This window comes from Lytechinus variegatus, chromosome 18, assembly GCF_018143015.1.
Source record: "Lytechinus variegatus isolate NC3 chromosome 18, Lvar_3.0, whole genome shotgun sequence".
Taxonomy (NCBI): domain Eukaryota; kingdom Metazoa; phylum Echinodermata; class Echinoidea; order Temnopleuroida; family Toxopneustidae; genus Lytechinus; species Lytechinus variegatus.
Window position 1 is genome coordinate 13844143 of NC_054757.1, and position 20428 is coordinate 13864570.

Below are 20428 nucleotides of genomic sequence, written 5' to 3' on the forward strand. Positions count from 1 at the left end.
AACGATACCCTGGCAAGTATTCCCCGAATTGAACCCCTAAACAAGTACAGCGATATTTTAATAATTATTGTTATATGTCACGGACGTCGATACCTTTACCGGCATCGTTTGGTTTAGTACGACTCAACCTCCCATGCACACCTTGCGCAGATTGGACTGTAATCATAGGCTGGGGGGTCCTGTCCCCCTTAATTTGAGGTGGGGACAAATCCTCCTAAAATTTCTGTTGATAACCTTTTTCTTTTTTTTTTTGCTTGTCATTTTTGTTTCCTGCGTAACCGTCCCCTAAAATATTGTTGTGGTCCCCCTCGAAAATTTTGGTTGATATCCTTTTCTTTTTTTGTGCTTGTTCAATGTCCTGTCCATCCCTAAATTTCAGGTGGACACCCCCCCCCCTATTTTTTGGCTTCCGCTGCCAATGACTGTAAACACGTAGTGTTGATTGTTGGGCAAAAAGTACATCCTTTATATAACACTTTAGTCTTTTTATACCCTCGCAAATTTGACCCTAAACATGTACCTTTCCTAGTGAAATAGATACAATTTTACTTTATTTTAGTGTTTTTGACACCCTTATTCCGTTATGTAATTAACTTGCCCTATCTTGAATAAGACATCCTTTTTACGTGGTTTGGGGTCGCGCATGGTATCCACTCGTCAACTTGAAAGTGGCTCCCCCGGGCGTAGCATAAAGCTGTTCCAATTTGAACGTGTACAGAGAAGAATAGTAATATTGCCAGTTCCCTGGCACTATACTATTCTTCTCTGTACACGTTCAAATTGGAACAGCCTTTATGCTACGCCCGGGGGAGCCACTTTCAAGTTGACGAGTGGATACCATGCGCGACCCCAAACCACGTAAAAAGGATGTCTTATTCAAGATAGGGCAAGTTAATTACATAACAGAATAAGGGTGTCAAAAACACTAAATAAAGTAAAATTGTATCTATTTCACTAGGAAAGGTACATGTTTAGGGTCAAATTTGCGAGGGTATAAAAAGACTAAAATGTTATATAAAGGATGTACTTTTTGCCCAACAATCAACACTACGTGTTTAGAGTCATTGGCAGCGGAAGCCAAAAAATAGGGGGGGGGGGGTCCACCTGAAATTTAGGGATGGACAGGACATTGAACAAGCAAAAAAAAAAAAGAAAAGGATATCAACCAAAATTTTCGAGGGGGACCACAACAATATTTTAGGGGACGGTTAACCTGAACTTAGGGGGGACGCAGGAAACAAAATTGACAAGCAAAAAAAAAAAGAAATCCTTTATAAAACATTTTAGTCTTTTTATACCCTCGCAAATTTGACCCTAAACATGTACCTTTCCTAGTGAAATAGATACAATTTTCCTTTATTTTAGTGTTTTTGACACCCTTATTCCGTTATGTAATTAACTTGCCCTATCTTGAATAAAACATCATTTTACGTGGTTTTGGGGGTCGCACATGGTATCACTCGTCAATGAAAGTGGCTCCCCCGGGCGTAGCATAAAGGCTGTTCCAATTTGAACGTATACAGAGAAGAATAGCATAGTGCCAAGTGACGCTATTATTTCCAACAGAATTGGAACATCCGACCAATGAGAGTCGTCCATTTGGCATCTTTCGTCGCAGATTCCATCGTTTGCTTTCCAGAGCACGCTCGGTGATGACGTCATCATAGGCTACTTTGCTTTCTGACGACGATCTCTCGAACTTCGAAAGAAAGTTTTTGCGAACCTCCTCTGCAATAAATATTTTACAGGTAATTTCGCCTTTTCTCATGCCGATATTGGTGTCGAGTGTTTCTATGGTTAATATTGCGGAAATTCTGGTAACTTTGGTGATGTTTTGGTGTGCCTTTTAGTGAAAATTTGGATGGAAAATACGAGTTTGTCGTATTAGAGAACGATGCACTTGGCAAATATTCCCTGAATTGAACCCCTAAACAAGTACAGCGATATTTGTTATGACTATGTCACTGACGTCGGTTTTACCTTTACCTACAATCATGTACATCGTTTGGGCTTATGCGGTACGGACCAACCTCCCATGCACACCTTGCGCAGATTGGACTGTAAAAATAAGCGGTGGAATCGGAGGTCCTGTCCCCCCTAAATTTGAGGTGGGGGCGTACCCCCTTAAATTTTTGTGGTCCCCCTCTAAACTTTTGATTGATAAAATCTTTTTTTTTCGCTTCTCAAAATTTTTACCTGTCCATCCCTATTTCAGATGGACCCCCTAATATTTTTGGCTTCCACCGCCAATGACTGTAAACACGTAGTTTTGATTGTTGGGGCAAAAAGTATATCTTTTATAAAACATTTTAGTCTTCTTATACCCTCGCAAATTTGACCCTAAACACGTAGCTTTGCTAGGGAAATAGATACTCTTTCGTTATTTTAGGGTTTTTGATGCCCTTATTACGTTACGAACGGAACGCGCCCTATCTTGAATAAGACATCCTTTTTATGTTTTTTTATTTTTTTTTGGGAGGGGGGGTCGCGCATGGTATCCACTCATCAATGAAAGCTCCCCCGGGCATAAAATAAAAGGCTGTTCCAATTTGAACGTGTACAGAGAAGAATAGCATAGTGCCAAGTGACGCTAATATTTCCAACAGAATTGGAACATCCGACCAATGAGAGTCGTCCATTTGGCATCTTTCGTCGCAGATTCCGCTGTTTGCTTTCCAGAGCACGCTCGGTGATGACGTCATCACAGGCTACTTCGCTTTCTGACGACGATCTCTCGAACTTCGAAAGAAAGTTTTTGCAGGTAATTTCGCCTTTTCTAATGCCGATATTGGTGTTTCTATATGGTTAATATTGCGGAAATTCTGGTAACTTTTGTGATGTTTTGGTGCCCATTTAGTAAAAATTTTGATAAAAAAATATGATGAGTTTGTCGTATTACAAAACGATACCCTGGCAAGTATTCCCTGAATTGAACCCCTAAACAAGTACAGCGATATTTTGATAATTATTGTTATAATGTCACGGACGTCGATACCTTTACCGGCATCGTTTGGTTTCGTACGACTCAACCTCCCATGCACACCTTGCGCAGATTAGACTGTAATCGTAGGCTGGGGGGGGGGTCCTGCCCCCCTTAATTTGAGGTGGGGATAAATACTCCTAAAATTTCTGTTGATAACCTTTTTCTTTTTTTTGCTTGTCATTTTTGTTTCCTGCGTAACCGTCCCCTAAAATATTGTTGTGGTCCCCCTCGAAAATTTTGGTTGATATCCTTTTCTTTTTTTTTGTGCTTGTTCAATGTCCTGTCCATCCCTAAATTTCAGGTGGACAACCCCCCCTATTTTTTGGCTTCCGCTGCCAATGACTGTAAACACGTAGTGTTGATTGTTGGGCAAAAAGTACATCCTTTATAAAACATTTTAGTCTTTTTATACCCTCGCAAATTTGACCCTAAACATGTACCTTTCCTAGTGAAATAGATACAATTTTCCTTTATTTTAGTGTTTTTGACATCCTTATTCCGTTATGTAATTAACTTGCCCTATCTTGAATAAGACATCCTTTTTACGTGGTTTGGGGTCGCGCATGGTATCCACTCGTCAACTTGAAAGTGGCTCCCCCGGGCGTAGCATAAAGCTGTTCCAATTTGAACGTGTACAGAGAAGAATAGTATATTGCCAAGGCATGCTCTTATTTCCAACAGAATTGGAACATCCGACCAATGAGAGTCGTCCATTTGGCATCTTTCGTCGCAGATTCCGCTGTTTGCTTTCCAGAGCACGCTCGGTGATGACGTCATCACAGGCTACTTCGCTTTCTGACGACGATCTCTCGAACTTCGAAAGAAAGTTTTTGCAGGTAATTTCGCCTTTTCTAATGCCGATATTGGTGTTTCTATATGGTTAATATTGCGGAAATTCTGGTAACTTTTGTGATGTTTTGGTGCCCATTTAGTAAAAATTTTGATAAAAAAATATGATGAGTTTGTCGTATTACAAAACGATACCCTGGCAAGTATTCCCTGAATTGAACCCCTAAACAAGTACAGCGATATTTTGATAATTATAGTTATATGTCACGGACGTCGATACCTTTACCGGCATCGTTTGGTTTCGTACGACTCAACCTCCCATGCACACCTTGCGCAGATTAGACTGTAATCGTAGGCTGGGGGGGGGGTCCTGCCCCCCTTAATTTGAGGTGGGGACAAATCCTCCTAAAATTTCTGTTGATAACCTTTTTCTTTTTTTTTTTGCTTGTCAATTTTGTTTCCTGCGTCCCCCCTAAGTTCAGGTTAACCGTCCCCTAAAATATTGTTGTGGTCCCCCTCGAAAATTTTGGTTGATATCCTTTTCTTTTTGTTTTTTGCTTGTTCAATGTCCTGTCCATCCCTAAATTTCAGGTGGACCCCCCCCCCCCTATTTTTTGGCTTCCGCTGCCAATGAATCTAAACACGTAGTGTTGATTGTTGGGCAAAAAGTACATCCTTTATATAACATTTTAGTCTTTTTATACCCTCGCAAATTTGACCCTAAACATGTACCTTTCCTAGTGAAATAAATACAATTTTACTTTATTTAGTGTTTTTGACACCCTTATTCCGTTATGTAATTAACTTGCCCTATCTTGAATAAGACATCCTTTTTACGTGGTTTGGGGGTCGCGCATGGTATCCACTCGTCAATGAAAGTGGCTCCCCCCGGGCGTAGCATAAAGGCTGTTCCAATTTGAACGTGTACAGAGAAGAATAGCATAGTGCCAAGGGACGCTATTATTTCCAACAGAATTGGAACATCCGACCAATGAGAGGCGTCCATTTGGCATCTTTCGTCGCAGATTCCATCGTTTGCTTTCCAGAGCACGCTCGGTGATGACGTCATCACAGGCTACTTCGCTTTCTGACGACGATCTCTCGAACTTCGAAAGAAAGTTTTTGCGAACCTCCTCTGCAATAAATATTTTACAGGTAATTTCGCCTTTTCTCATGCCGATATTGGTGTCGAGTGTTTCTATGGTTAATATTGCGGAAATTCTGGTAACTTTTGTGATGTTTTGGTGTGCCATTTAGTGAAAATTTGGATGGAAAATACGAGTTTGTCGTATTAGAAAACGATGCACTTGGCAAATATTCCCTGAATTGAACCCCTAAACAAGTACAGCGATATTTGTTATGACTATGTCACTGACGTCGGTTTTACCTTTACGTATATGTACATCGTTTGGGCTTAGTACGGACCAACCTCCCATGCACACCTTGCGCAGATTGGACTGTAAAAATAAGCGGTGGAATCGGGAGGTCCTGTCCCCCCTAAATTTGAGGTGGGGGACGTACCCCCTTAAATTTTTGTGGTCCCCCTCTAAAATTTTGATTGATAAAATCTTTTTTTTCGCTTCTCAAAATTTTTACCTGTCCATCCCTATTTCAGGTGGACCCCCCTAATTTTTTTGGCTTCCACCGCCAATGACTATAAACACGTAGTTTTGATTGTTGGGGCAAAAAGTATATCTTTTATAAAACATTAAATTTGACCCTAGAACACGTAGCTTTGCTAGGGAAATAGATACCCTTTCGTTATTTTAGGGTTTTTGACGCCCTTATTACGTTACGAACGGAACGTGCCCTACCTTGAATACGACATCCTTTTTAGGTTTTTTTTTTTGGGGGGGTCGCGCATGGTATCCACTCATCAAAGAAAGCTCCCCCGGGCATAGTTCCTATAAAGGCTGTTCCAATTTGAACGTGTACAGAGAAGAATAGTATGGACAAAAAGTACATCTTTCATAAAACATTTTAGTCTTTTTATACCCTCGCAAATTTGATCCTAAAATAGATACCCTTTTTTCGTTATTTTAGGGTTTTTGACTTCCTTATTACGTTACGAAAGGAACGTGCTCTATCTTGAATAAGATATCCTTTTTGCGTTTTTTTTTTTGGGGGGGTCGCGCATTGTATCCACTCATCAATGAAAGTGGCTCCCCCGGCGTAGTATAAAGGCTGTTCCAATTTGAACGTGTACAGAAAAGAATAGTATGGTGCCAAGGGACGAGCAAAAACTTAAAGTGCATCTAGCTTTCATGAAACATTTTAGTCTTTATCTGCCTTCGCAAATTTGACCCTAAACACGTAGCTTCGCTAGGAGATACCCTTTTTCGTTATTTTAGGGTTTTTGACGCCCTTATTACGTTACGTACGGAACGTGTCCTATCTTGAATAAGACATTTTTCTACGTTTTTTTTTTTTGGGGGGGGGTTCGCGCATGGTATCCACTCGTCAATGAAAGTGGCTCCCCCGGGCATAAAATAAAAGGCTGTTCCAATTTGAACGTGTACAGAGAAGAATAGTATACTAGGGACGCTATTATTTCCAACAGAATTGGAACATCCGACCAATGAGAGTCGTCCATTTGGCATCTTTCGTCGCAGATTCCGTCGTTTGCTTTCCAGAGCACGCTCGGTGATGACGTCATCACAGGCTACCTCGCCTTTGCTTTCTGACGACGTTCTCTTGAATTTCGAAAGAAAGTTCCTGCGAACCTCCTCTGCAATAAATTTTACAGGTAATTTCGCCTTTTCTCAAGCCGATATTGGTGTTGAATGTTGATATGATTGTTATTGCAGAAATTCTGGTAGTTTTTGTGATGTTTTGGTGTGTCGTGTACTGAAAATTTGGATGAAAAATATGACGAGTTTGTCGCGGTTTGTCGGTTGAACTGAAGTGCACTGACAGGGACCGATATTGTTTTACACGTGTATTACAAGTGAGATTTACACGTGTATTACAAGTGAGATTTACACACGTGTATCGTAGTTCGTACGGTACACGTGGTGATGAATTGAGCTTGTCTGTGTTGTGATTGAATGGGAATTTATGGCCTTGTTCCACTATCACTCAGTGACAGTGTCAGTCTGCAAGTCCCTATTGAGCAAATGAGCAAGATTTTTCCAAGTCCTCTCGTGGTTGAATTCATGTCCCTGCTAAATTTCGTGAACTGTGAGACATCCCTTCTCAAAGAAACAATTTTCTTGAGTAGAAAATAGAATTGATAATTTTGTACCATAAATAACTTCATGAACTTTAACGTTAGGTACGGTACCGTAGACCTAGGGCCTACTCCTTTATTATTGGTACTTAGCGTAGACCTATTTCTTTTGAATAAAATATTTGGATGAATTGGCGAATTTCACTTTTTCAGGCATAAAAAGATGCCTCAAACAGAATTTATTCCTCTTGTTTTCTCTTGCAAATTGTATTTTTTGTACAAAATTTTGTGTTATAGGTACAAGCATACATTTAATACAATTTAGATCAATTTTCATGGACCTATCCAAGGAGGATTATCTATTACTGGGGATGCTGTGACAATGTGCAGCACCTCCAGGCCACAGTAACAAGAATAATCAGTCAGACCAGGTCCAGGGTCAGACCGCAGGTCCCTATGCTATTAAATGAGAAAAAAGGCCAGATTCATCCAAATCATCTCGTAGCTGAATCCTCCTCCTTGCAAAATCTCGTGATTCGTGAGATTTTCTTTCTCTAAGAATTTTCCTGTTTTAACCTCCAGTTACTTAAATGAAATATTATTGCACCATCACATAGAGTAAAAGTTCCTTTTTCATATTGGTCATTTATTTTGTATACAATATTTTGTTAAATAAGTAAATTTCTGGCCTGAAAGTGTGCTTAAAAACTGAATTTTCTTCCTCTGTTTTCTTTTGCCAATTGTGCAAAACTTTTTATTTTGAGCCTCAATGATATCTATATCACCATGAAGCTGAACTTCTGTACTTTCTCACAATGCCACTCTTGATATGCAGCACCTTTTAATCGGGTCAAGATCACACTTTTCCCACCAAGGTACAAGACGAGATTTCTGAAATTTTGTACTTGCATGAAATCCAGAGTCCTGATTGGCTGGATAAGGTTCACAGAACAACATGCGCGGGGTATGTGAGGAGATTACCACATGGGAAGTGTGACCTTCCCACAAAACCAGGCACTGGAACCGTTGGAATTTGCCACTGGGTGGTCTCTTTGACCAATCAGAGTGCAGTATTCTTGTTTTCAAACTGCTTTATGTACTTGGCAAATGAAAAGTGTGATCTTGACCCGATTAATCCAATTCTTATTTTGAAACTTATATCATTTCAAAGCATACATATTCAGCTTTATCATGATATAAAAATCAGTTGGGCTCAAACATAAATAAAGTGTGAAAATAGCAGCTTTTGTCAGGTGAAAATATTTATTTTGTAGCATATTTTTGATCAAAATTTTAACCTATATTACAAAATCTTTGAATAAATCCAAACACATGACTTGAAAAAATGATTCTTCTTCTTTACAATGGTACTAAATTCATGAAATTTGATGCACAATTAGAGCAGCAATGACCGAATGAAAAGAGGTGTTTTGGTCCGCATCAAGCTCATTAAATATGCAAAACATCTCAAGTCATGAATATCACTTGGATGAAAGAAGCCACTTTCTTGGGACCTGCAGTCTGACTGTAATCCTCCTTGGCATGCTTGGTTGGATAGGTCCATGTCATTTTTTCATGATGGCGATTGTACAATTATTCACAGCGGCATTTTTAAGAGCTAAAACTTGAGGTTTTGTGTTAAATTTTAGTGAATTAAAGACTAAAGTGATGATTTCCAATACAATATTTATACAATGAATTAATAAAACTGTAAATTATGGGGCTAAAATGTGATATTTCATATAAAATGATAGGGGAAGGCGGGGTAAGTTGTGACACTTTTTGCATGTTAGAATTGATATGATTATTAAATTAATCTTGTAGAAATAATTACCTTGCCTTAGAATTTAATTCTGAAATATTTTTAACCTGTAACTTTCTACCCCCACACTGAAAGTAATTGTCACCTTTGAAAAAAAGAGCTGTCAAATGACTTAACTTGCCCCATCTGTGGGGTAAGTTGAGTCACCTTCTGGGGTGAGTTGGGCTACAAAAACTATGTATGGGAGAAGAACCAGCATGTCAAATGAAAGTTTTTTTCACTTGCTAATTCTCTATAATTACATCCTCTATTAAAGGAAAAGGACTGTCATTTAAATTGTTCCTTTCTGCCTGCATAGCGATGGCTTTTTAAGGTTTTTTTTAATATACATTACCATAAGAATTACCATGGCTCAACCTGCCCCATGTTGACTGGCTCAACTTACGCCAGTCCGAACTTAATGCGATAGTCTATATTATATTCAAAGACGTTTGTAAGCACTTATTTATTTCACACCTGTTTTTTTTACTTTTTTGACTGAAATTTGTAACCCTCTAAAAAGGACTTTATGTTTCAAAGTTGATAACAATGTGGTGGGGTTAGGGGTTATGCAATGTTTCATCAATAGGGTTATAATAATTTCACAATAGGGATATAGCATGCAAGAGGAAATCATCTTCCATGGTAGGGTGAATTAAAAAAGTTTTCTTTTCATGCTCAATGACAAAGAAATTAACCAGCTCTGACCAGTGAAAATCACCAGTTTAGCTGAAGGGATTCACAAAAAATAGGCCTACATGAAGTCAATTAAAATGGTTAGACTCACTGATTTCATGTTATATGGAGGGAAAAAAAACAATCATTTCACTTGAATGTCCAATCAATTACATAATTAAAATAGGCCCTACTGTTTATTGTTCCTGAATCCAAATCCTGCAATGAAATACAGTGTATAGGGCAAGTCCAAGAAAAGGTCACCCTAGAAGGCAAAATTTCATCTTTGATTTAAGTTATCTTTGGTGGGGTAAGAAAGCCCAAATGTTGAATTTTAAAATTTCATTAAGAAAAAATTGATAATATGCATATTTCTGCTAATTTGGAGCACATAATTTGCATAATTGGTAAAATAGGCATTACGTATGGGACAATTATAAAAACTCATAGAAAATAAAAACAAAACTTGTGAGATTTAGTCATAGGTGGGACATGGACCCCCTCACATCTTATTACTTTTGGGGGAAAAAAAAGTGGTGTCATCTAATTGATTATGCAAATTAGGTCTTGTCCAAGGATGGAATGTCCCATATGTAACATTTTGAGGATGTTTTTTTTTAAAGTTATTTCTCATAATACAATACTCATGTTGCATCTCTGGGAAGTTCTAATTGTAAGTATGAAAATGTTATACCCCAAAAAGTTTCAAAAAAGAGAGTTTACTTTTTAATTAAAGTTAATTTAAAAATTGTTACGTATGGGACAACATGTTACGTATGGGACATTTACACACAATGTCAGTGGGGAAGTTTGTGTACAAAGTGAATGGAGAAAAAAAACTCAAAGAGTGCTCTAAAAAGTGATTACCTTTTATTTAGTTTTTAAAGATTGATTTGTTATGAATACTGATTAATGAAAACAGTTGAAGTAAAAAAATTGTGAAAATGGAAAAATATGAAAAAAAATAAACAATAGAAATAAATAAGAAATTCATGAAACCATGAAAAACAAGAAAAAAAAATGCTGAAATGGCTAATTTCCTTTTCAGTCATATCAAATATGCCTCAATGGAACATTTTGAAAGACAAACTCTCGTGTTATTTTCATATTTTAAATTACTTCAATTTTTTTAATTATGGGGAAAATTGTGTACGTTTACTATGGGGACAAAATGTCCCATACGTAACTGTCCCATACGTAACATGTCATTAATTTGTTTCATTAGAGTCTGTAATTAGAGGGATTTGGCTTATGACAGGAAACTTGCCTGAGATATACTAGAATATTGTGACTTCTATCACACTCAGTTACAAGTCGTCAAATGAAATACTTTTAGAGAATTCTCAACTTGAAAAAAATGTTTTAAAAATTGTCTCTTTTCTGCGTCCCATACGTAACGGCCCATATTTTCTCTCTTCAAGGTCAAGGTCATATGTCACCATTTTTTGCATGATTATTCTTCTCCTAGATGTCTACCATCATGAGGGCATTCAATCTAATCAAAGTCAACACTATTTTACAGGTCATTAAAGCCTCTGAAATGTCCCATACGTAAGGCGCGCGAATTCTTGGACTTGCCCTATAGTGTGTGTTGTACGGGGACAACTTTTAATAGGACAATCATTGAAAAATGGAGGGCAGTAATTAATCCTTACAGGATAAATCGATCACCCATAGGTCAAAGATAGAGAAAGTGATATATTGTAAGATTGCATCATCAAAAATAAAAAAGTGTAGAAAAAACTTGCATTTTCATGTGTCGTACGGGAAATTGCAAAAAATAGGTTCAGAAAAATCAGGGCTGCCCCTACTTGTGACTTATTGAAAGCTTGTGGAAATCTGATATTTTTGAAGTTCTAGTGTGGAATCACCCTCTCAAGTAATTCCTCTGAGTAGCCTAAACATGCCTCGTGCTGAGACCATTGCTAATTAAATCAATGCCAACCACGAGGTCAACTTCTCGGAGGCCATAGACAGGGTGATTGAGGGGGGGGCAGGGTTGGAGGCTCTGATTACCGACAAATATCAGTACCGATTCCCGACATTCGACGATCATGAGTCACAACCGTGTAGCTAGGATTTAATTTTAGAGGGGGCGGTAAGTGCACGCGAAGCGTGTCAACACTTACAAAGCGCGTTTTTAAGTACTCTCAAACATGAAGGAAACTGAAAGAGGATATGGATTTAATTTTGTAATGCTCTGAGGATGAAAAGAGAGCTCATTTTTTATTTATTTTTTTTTTATTTTGACCTTAACCTGAAACATGATAATCACTGTTGGTAGGCCTACAGCTGCGCAGGCTGAAAACTTTGATTTTACAACCTGGTACATTAATCGAACATGCTTAACACTTTTTGCAATCATGAACATGATTGGTATCTAATCAGAGAAGTAATTAAACCGTGGAGCGTGAGCTAGTTCTTTTTTTATCTAGATTTAAAATTGGACATTCCATGCAGTTTTTGTAATCATGAAAAAGAAGAGTATCAATGATTATTACCTATACAAGGCATTTTAGCAGATGAATAAGTCAGATTTCGGTCGCTACTTTCAATCCGAGACCAACGAGGGGAACATTTTCCATGTTGTCCCGGGTTTTACCCGTAGGAATCCTGTGCAAAATAGGGCAATGTTGGCCATAATTCTGCTAATGCGTTTGCGCATTAGGAGCCGATTTTCATCGCTAATTTCAGTTCCCTAGGGGGGGTGTAGGGGGAGTACCCCCTGCCGTGCAGAGGGCGAAGTTTTGATATATCATCAAATTCAAATGAAAAGGAGGTTTCTCGAGAACCCTTATCTACTTGAATTCGATTGAATTGCTGTGATTAAAAAAAGAAATTGTTTTCAAAAGAAATGATGAGCTTGAAGATTTGAAATAACATCGAAGAATTTTAAATAATTCCTCTTACTGTGGAAGCTGAAACATATCAATTGAGAACAGAAAGGGTATAAAATGCCTACCTTGGTCACATCGGATTTGATTTAAATTTCGTTAACTCAAGTTGCAAAACAGAATACGGGTATATGCAGGAAGGAAATAGGCCCTATTCCTTCCCGCGAATGGTTTTGAAGCTCTGAATTTTTAGCTTGTCATAATTTTGATATTTCCAGTGGCATAACAGGCGGGGGGGGGGGGGGGCAAGCTGCCCCCCTGGCGGATTTCACCGTGAAAAAAAAGGAATTAAACTGAGGGAGAAAGAAAGGGAAATGGGAAGGGAAAGGGGAAAAAGAAAGGAGGAAAATAAGACGAAAATTTTTTTTAATGGAAATGGACGGAAAGTTGAAAAAGGAAGGAAAGAAGAACATTTGAGAAAAAACAAATCATTCCAAAGATGAAATCTACTTCAGATACGCCATACTTACCTATTCCCTTAAATGCCATTCGATCGCCACGCTCGAATACACCCGGCAAAAATTTCTCCTATAAAAGGAGAAAAAGTCTGCAACGCAGACTAGAGCCCTGCACGACAAGGAGGGAAACCCCGCCCTATACTACCTATACCTTGCGTGCGTGGCTCACTTCCTCTTTCTTTTGCCGGCGCCCAAACCTAGCGGTTGTGTGGCGCTTACGCTCAGAGATTGTATACACCCAAACAGTGAAAGACTTATCCCAAAAGTAGACAGAGGTCTCAGAACCCACGTCTCATGACATAAAGTAGACAGAGGTCTCAGAACCCACGTCTCATGACAAAAAGTAGACAGAGGTCTCAGAACCCACGTCTCATGACAAAAAGTAGACAGAGGTCTCAGAACCCACGTCTCATCACAAAAAGTAGACAGAGGTCTCAGAACCCACGTCTCATCACAAAAGTAGACAGAGGTCTCAGAACCCACGTCTCATCACAGAAGTAGGCAGAGGTCTCGGTACCCACGCCTCATCCGATCCCACAGCCATAACCAGACGGAGGTGCGTTTCGGGCCGGGCCCCACGTCTGTATTATCCACCATAATGAGCAAACAACTGGATCGAAAGACTCTCCCCGTCAGGGCCCCAATCAAGCCAATAATAACACTTCCCAGAACAATACGAAAGAGGATGGAGCTATGAAAGATGATGGAGGAAAGAAAACCCCCAATATAGCCAGGTCTAAACGAGGTTAAGGGTTCAAAATCCCGATGAAAGGAAAAGTCAAGACCCCCTCCCAGGCCAAACCCAATTAAGGGGAAGACTGCTAAACCATACTCCGGATCCGGACGAATTAAACCTACGGGACGTCCGTCACCTTACTGGGAAAGGTACCGAAGGGGGCCGAGTTTTCTTTGGACGACTCGGATAAATTCGAGACGATTCCCGTCACCAAGAAAGCGAAGATGGGAGAATTAATCAGGGAAGGACGACGTAGGGCCCCTACCATCTCATCGGCGCAGACCAAAACCCGGCCCCACAGCCCAGGCGCCCCGACCCCGGACGGGCCGCTGAGGCGTGATGGAGTACCGGCGAAGCGGCCACGGCCAGGACAACGGGACATTGAAAGCCGTACTCGGGGGAGAAGCCCGAGCTCTCAGCTATTCGAGCGGACCTGTCATGCTCCCTCTATTCATATTGAGGATGATTCAGACTCAGAATATGGCTACCACTGGCCCATAGCATCCGGCAAGCGAAAATGGACAGACTCTTTGCTGTCTCAACTCTCCACTTCACGATCAGAGAGACAGAGCGCTGCTAGCGGTCGTTATGAGAAGGAGGGGGCTTCAGTGATTAGTGAGAGTTGTTTCTTCAGCTATTTTTGCTTCCAGCCCCAGCTCTCGCCATGATAGCGTAGAAAGCAAGCCTGTTTCGGCTGCAGATTTGATTACGAAATACTGCCCCCAGCTTAAGGCAGAGACTACCGACTCAGAGGATTCTAAGCCTATTTTCTGTCTCGAGTCGGAGCTTGGGAGACAATCTGTCAACTCAGCTGCGGTGAAGCTTGACAAACCCTTCTCATCCTGCTTGAATAGACCAGTTCGTAGTTACTTCATGGACAATTTTGGTCAAATGACCTTTCATTTCTCAATATGATAGGCAGATTTCAAAGCAAGATATTACGTAAGCTTGCCCTACATAGCAGGATGAAGAAATTGAATAGACCAGGTGACAAGAATAGCACACCAATAAACACTTTATGAAGGTATTTGTTGCATTCCTACTTTGAATGCATATCATAGCAAGTTGCACAATGTACTTGGCAAACTGTGAAATACCAGTCGTTTGTGGACGCATTGTTTTTTGTGGATGTGAATGAAAACCACTATTCAAAAAAAATATATGAATAATCAAGACATCTAAGTTGGTGCTTATCGCATTAGTTTTTAAACCACCATGTCACTTTAGTACAAATGGCCTTTCTCTGATCATACGTGAAAATTTTTTATCATGCGCAGAAAGGAACTACGAACTGGCTTATTACCTTAATGACAGGGGAAGGGACTTGTGTCCTACCAACAGAGCTACCAAGTCTCACGCATTATGCGTGAGACTCAAGCATTTTTTTTACTCTTGTTCATCCCCTCCAATCACTGTCTCACGCAAATATCACAGCCTATCCCCATATAGGCCTACATTGTACACAATGTCTGTGATCTCACTCAGATTCACAGAAAATCTCACGCATAGCTGATCTTTGAACTTGGCATCTCTGCACCAACAGAGTGGTAGGTAAGCACTTTCGCTTTGGGGAACGAGACTTTAAGCACGTTTTCAAGACTCCCACAGTCCCAGATGCAGCCTTTTGTGTTGGTGATGCTAGGGCTAAGAGATCGCGCTACTCAGAATCCACTCGGGTCACGTAGATTTAAGCGTATGGAGGGTCGGTTGACCTCTATTGACCAGGCAGCCAGGGTATCTATGCGCCTAGCAACCTATCACACATATCTTTTGACAGCCTTTCGGGAATCTGAGAGACTAGGTATCTCCCGGAGGATCGCAGAGACATATGGGAGTGTGTTATGAAGTTTGCAGAATACCAGTTTGAACAGGCGTCGAGGATGGCCATACTTTGCACGAGAGCAAGACGTTCACAGGTCATTGACCTACTTCAAAAAAAAAAAAAAAAAAAGCTACTTGACTACTCGAAAGACTGCCAGCCTGGGGGATGACCTTTTCAGTGGTCGTTTTCAGGAAGTTTTTAGAATCTTCCATCTCTGCCTCGTCCTCGGCTGATAAGACAGTGTACAGGTTGTCTTCGCATTCTTATGGCCAACGTTCCTCCTCACTTCAGCAGGCCTCTGGGCCGAGTGACCAGCAACAGCAGGGCCCCCCACAACGTGAGGACAGGGATAGGAGGCCCCAGACCAATCAAAGGACCCCTACGCCCTTTCGGGGTCGACGCAGATCGTCCCCCGGTTCTCAGTACCCCCCTAATCACTTGTGACTCCTTGGCCGGATCGTTTTCCCCAGACTTACACGCCCCTGTAGGAGGAAGACTCATTTTCTTTAAAAAAAAAAAAAAAATTGGAGCCTCATTACAAGAGACAGATTAATTCTCAGGATAGTGCGGGAGGGATATCGGGTCGAGATCGACCCAGATTATCGGGACGCGTTCGCACAACTAAGAACCACCTCTGCCCTCCCCCGCTCTCTCGAAAAGAGAGAGGCTCTTTTAAGGGAAATCAACGAACTGGAGAGAGAGCGTGCAATTTCCTAGGTGCCCTCCAGCCGAAAGATTGTTTTGTCAAATGTCTTCCTAATTAGGAAACGGTCCGGAAAATTCAGGATCCTGAACCTAAAGAAACTAAACAGGTTCATCGAAAACAAGCCATTCAGGATGGAATGCCTCTCCAAGATCCTGCCCCTCTATAGACTTATCGGATGCGTATCTTCACGTTCCAATAGCAAAGTCCTCTCAGCATCTCCTAGGTTTCGCAATAGGAGGGGACACTTACCAGTACCAGGCCCTCCCTTTCGGCCTTCGCTCTGCTCCTCGCATTTTTACAAGGCTCGTCAGGGTAATTGCTGCAGAGCTAAGAAGAAGAGGGGTAAAAAAAAAAAAAAATTTGCTATCTGGAGGATTGGTTGATCCTCGCCCCCTCGGAACAAACCCTTTACAGACACTTGGTCACAATCGCGTTAACGACAAATTTAGGCCTTCTCATAAACTGGGAAAAATCAAGATTGCCTCCAACTCAGACTCCGGATTTCCTTGGAGCATTTATAGACATCTCGCGTCAGGTGGCAGCCCCCCTTCCCCACCGGGTTCAGAGAACGAGAGCAGTCGCGAAGCAGCAGACGCAACTCCTGTCCAGTCGTCTCTCGACTGTGAAGACTTGGCAGATTTTTCTGGGACTCTTAGCAAGCTTAGTGGATACAGTCCCCCTTTACAGACTGAGAATGAATTTTCACATAAACAGGTTGGAGATGATTGCGGTGCAGTTAGCCCTCCAACACTTTGCATCCGAGATAATGGAAAGGTGTGTCCTGATAAAGTCAGACAACCAGACGGTGGTAACATATCTCAACAAAGAAGGGGGAACTCGGTCAAGGACCCAGCACTACTACCCTGAGCCCAACAAACTGAGGCTCACACTGTGGTCCATTACAGGGCAGCAGCAATCAAGGCTGGACTTTCTGAACAGACTGCCAATTTCTCAGCAGAATGTTTACGGTCTTCCACACGATCAACCTACGACTCCATACTCAGTCGCTATGTTAGATGGTGTCGGCAGGCTAAGACTAATCCATGCAAGGCATCTGTAGGTGAGATTGCTGAATTTTTTTTTTGATATCTTTGTATGACAAAAATTTGGCATGTATTACTATTCGGGGTTACAGGTCTGCTATAGCTGTCCTACACGAAGGCTTTGACAATGGTGAATCTGTTTCCTCATCTATTTTTCTGTCACGGTTATTAAAGTCCTTCTTTCTTAACAGACCCAGTAGAAGGCTTCTTGCTCCTGCTTGGAGCCTTTCCCAGGTGTTAGTCTCCCTCAGTCAGCCCCCTTTTGAGCCAATGCATAATGCATCTTTGTGGGATTTAGCCATAAAAACTGTTTTCCTTCTGGCAGTGGCTTCCAGTCAGAGGCGTAGCTCTATCCATGCTCTTACCACAGCTCCTGGGCATATTCTTTGGGAGAAAAACTAGATTAGACTTATTCCTCATGGCCGTTTTCTTGCTAAGAACCAACGGGAGTCCTCTCTCCCTCTTGGAATTGTTCTACCATCCATAAGTTCCTTTTCTTCAGTTAGGGAGGATAGGTTTTGGTGCCCGGTAAGAGCATTAAAATGGTATCTTGATAAGACTAAACATTTTCGTGCTTCCGATCAAATTTTTGTTAGTTTTATTCCCCCTCACAGGGCTGTCTCGCCGGATACTATCTCTCGTTGGATTGTGGAGGCGGTGAAATCTGCTGGTGATCCAGTCATCATTCACCAGAAAGTTAGAGCCCATGACACAAGAGGATTGGCTGCTTCCTTGGCTTTATTCAAGGGCGTACCCATGGAGGATATAATGAAAGCGGCATATTGGTCCAACGCTAATACATTCACATCCTGCTACCTCTCGGATGTCCCCGGTGATGAATCCAAGTTTGCGAGGGCCACCCTGTCTGGTCCCCATCGCTCTCCAAGATACGAGTTTAACTTTACAAGCTGTCATTAGTATCTTGTATAATAGATTTGATCTGTAGGGCCTTTTGGCTTTGGCTTTTGGCCTAACCACCTCCCATAGTTGTTTCCGTGGGAATCTGGCATTTAAGGGAATAGGTAAGTATGGCGTATCTGAAGTAGATTATGTTGTTCAGTAGTGAACACCATATCTACGAAGTAGCTATACTTACCTATGCTACCCTCCCACCTCCCCTCTTTCTGTATCTGAGGTTCGTTTGCCTAAGAAAGAGGAAGTGAGCCACGCACGCAAGGTACTTATAGTATAGGGCGGGGTTTCCCTCCTTGTCGTGCGGGGCTATAGTCTGCGTTGCAGACTTTTTCTCCTTTTATAGGAGAAATTTTTTGCCGGGTGTATTCGAGCGTGGCGATCGAATGGCATTTAAGGGAATAGGTAAGTATGGCTACTTCGTAGATATGGTGTTCACTACTGAACAACATAATGCAATAGCATGATGGGAAACATATTAAAAGATGACAAAATGGCAAACAATATCGAGAAATGAAGTTAGAATGGAATTGGTCAAAATTGGAGAACAAAGAAAAGGGACAAGAAAAAAAATTAACACTACCGTTCTGCCGAGGATTGTAAATAAAGAGTGGGAAAAAAGATGGACTGCATACAACGTTGTGCTATAAGGCTTGCTAAATTTTATGCAACAAGCTACCGGGGCTTTGCCCCAGACCCCACGCAGTAGCAGGCGCGTAGCCAGGGGGGCGGTGGGGGCGGTCGCCCCCCCAAAACGTCCCCAAAAAGAAGGAAAAAAAGAGAGGAGAAAAGGAAAAGGGAAGAAAGGAAGGTAGCTTTGTGTTTTTTTTTCTTTATTTTTTTCTCAAAAGAGAAACTCCTTCACTCTTCTTGCTCTAAATTTATATATGAATTTTGCTTCCGCGCTGCGCGCGGTTAGATGACAATATTGAAGTTCTCCATTGTTCCCCCACCTTTTCTCTAACCCTGTTTTTCCACCTTAGCTATGTGCTTCTTGCCAGTTAAAGTTAAAATTGTATACATTAGGGTATGAATTTGAGTAAGGTTAGACCGAAGTAAATATATGAAGTTATCTTTTTTTTCAATTGATCGCGCAACTTCTGGTCTGGTCGGCTCCGGGCGGGTAAAATCTTTATATCAGTTTCTGCCGTCACCTACATAAAGTCAACTTCTCCCGCTTTTCAGCTCATTACTAAACAACCATAATTTTGGGGCAAACAGGTTCCTAATTTCGTTCGTGTCGTATTAAATAAAGTACAATATTTTTTATCAAATTGTATTAAACTTCATGTCATTTCCCTGTATACATTCATCTCCTGTCCTGTTTTGCGCCCTCAGTTTGAAATTTTGAATGACACTTAAGTTTCTTTATATTCAAAATGAAGCGCTTCAGGATAAGTAAAAAAAATTAGGCATCCTTTTTTTATATAGATAGTTTCAATAAATCGCAGAAGTTTCAACTTTTTGCGCACTATATTCCTTGTAATGAAGTTCAATAATCTTAGAAAATCAATTGAATTAGAGCCGATTGGGTATTCATCTACATTTGATGAAACGTCCGCCCTTTGAAATTTCAGAGTTTCATTGCTCTGCGCGGGGAGGAATATCTTCCTCTACCAATCTTCTCCTCTGTTTTGCGAGTTAAAAATATGCACTGTTGCTAAATTGTTTGTAATCAATGATCTGATCTTTCCAAAGAAAGTATTCAATATATCTTTGAGAAAACCCTTTTCTCGGGACCCTTTTTATGGCAAGAAAAATTGATAAAACGCTTTAGCTTCCGCGCTTCGCGCGGATTTATTATCATTTTAATTTCCTCCATTGTATACCTCTTTTGTGCATTCACAATCATTTGAAAACAAGGTTCAAAATCGCAATATAGTCAACCGAATTGGAGGTACTAGAGACAAGAGAAACGGCTCCTTTTCATTTTAATTTATGAAACACTAAAAGCTTCGCGCTTCGCGCGGGAGGGGGAAATTCCCCCTCCCTGCACCCACCCCCTAGGGAGCGCGCTTCGCGCGCTCTGTAAGTGTTGGCACGCTTTGCGTGCATTTACCGCCCCCTCCAAAATGAAATCCTGGCTACGCGGTTGCGCAGTAGGGGCTCTTTCATCTATAACCTTTAAATGGCTCTATAATGCCCCCCTGAATATACAAGTAATGGAAAAATCTATCACATAATTAGAATTCAATTTCAATAGGCAATTTTTTTTCCAGCTCGCTTTGCTTGCGAGCGACTTTTTACAAATTTTCCCACATTGCTATGTTTTGCCCCCTCAAAATATTTGGTTCATTACGCAACAGGGTTGAAAAAAGGTGTTGAGTAAAAGTTGTATTCTGTATATACCCATAATTTGATTAAAAATAACGGCAATCTGCGAGGTTTAAATGGCTTGATATCAAGTTCTGGCGGCTCCGCCCAGGACCCCAATGGAATA

At 40.9% G+C, this 20428-nt stretch overlaps 1 protein-coding gene across 1 annotated transcript in view; it reads left to right on the top strand.

The window, feature by feature from the left end:
* Positions 1 to 6432: 6432 nt before the first annotated feature.
* The window catches only part of LOC121431891, a 37730-nt gene continuing 23734 nt past the window's right edge, over positions 6433 to 20428 (top strand). The window contains exon 1 of the mRNA XM_041629672.1: positions 6433 to 6518. The gene's annotated coding sequence lies outside the window, so the exon portion shown is untranslated. The remainder of the gene's footprint in view (positions 6519 to 20428) is intronic.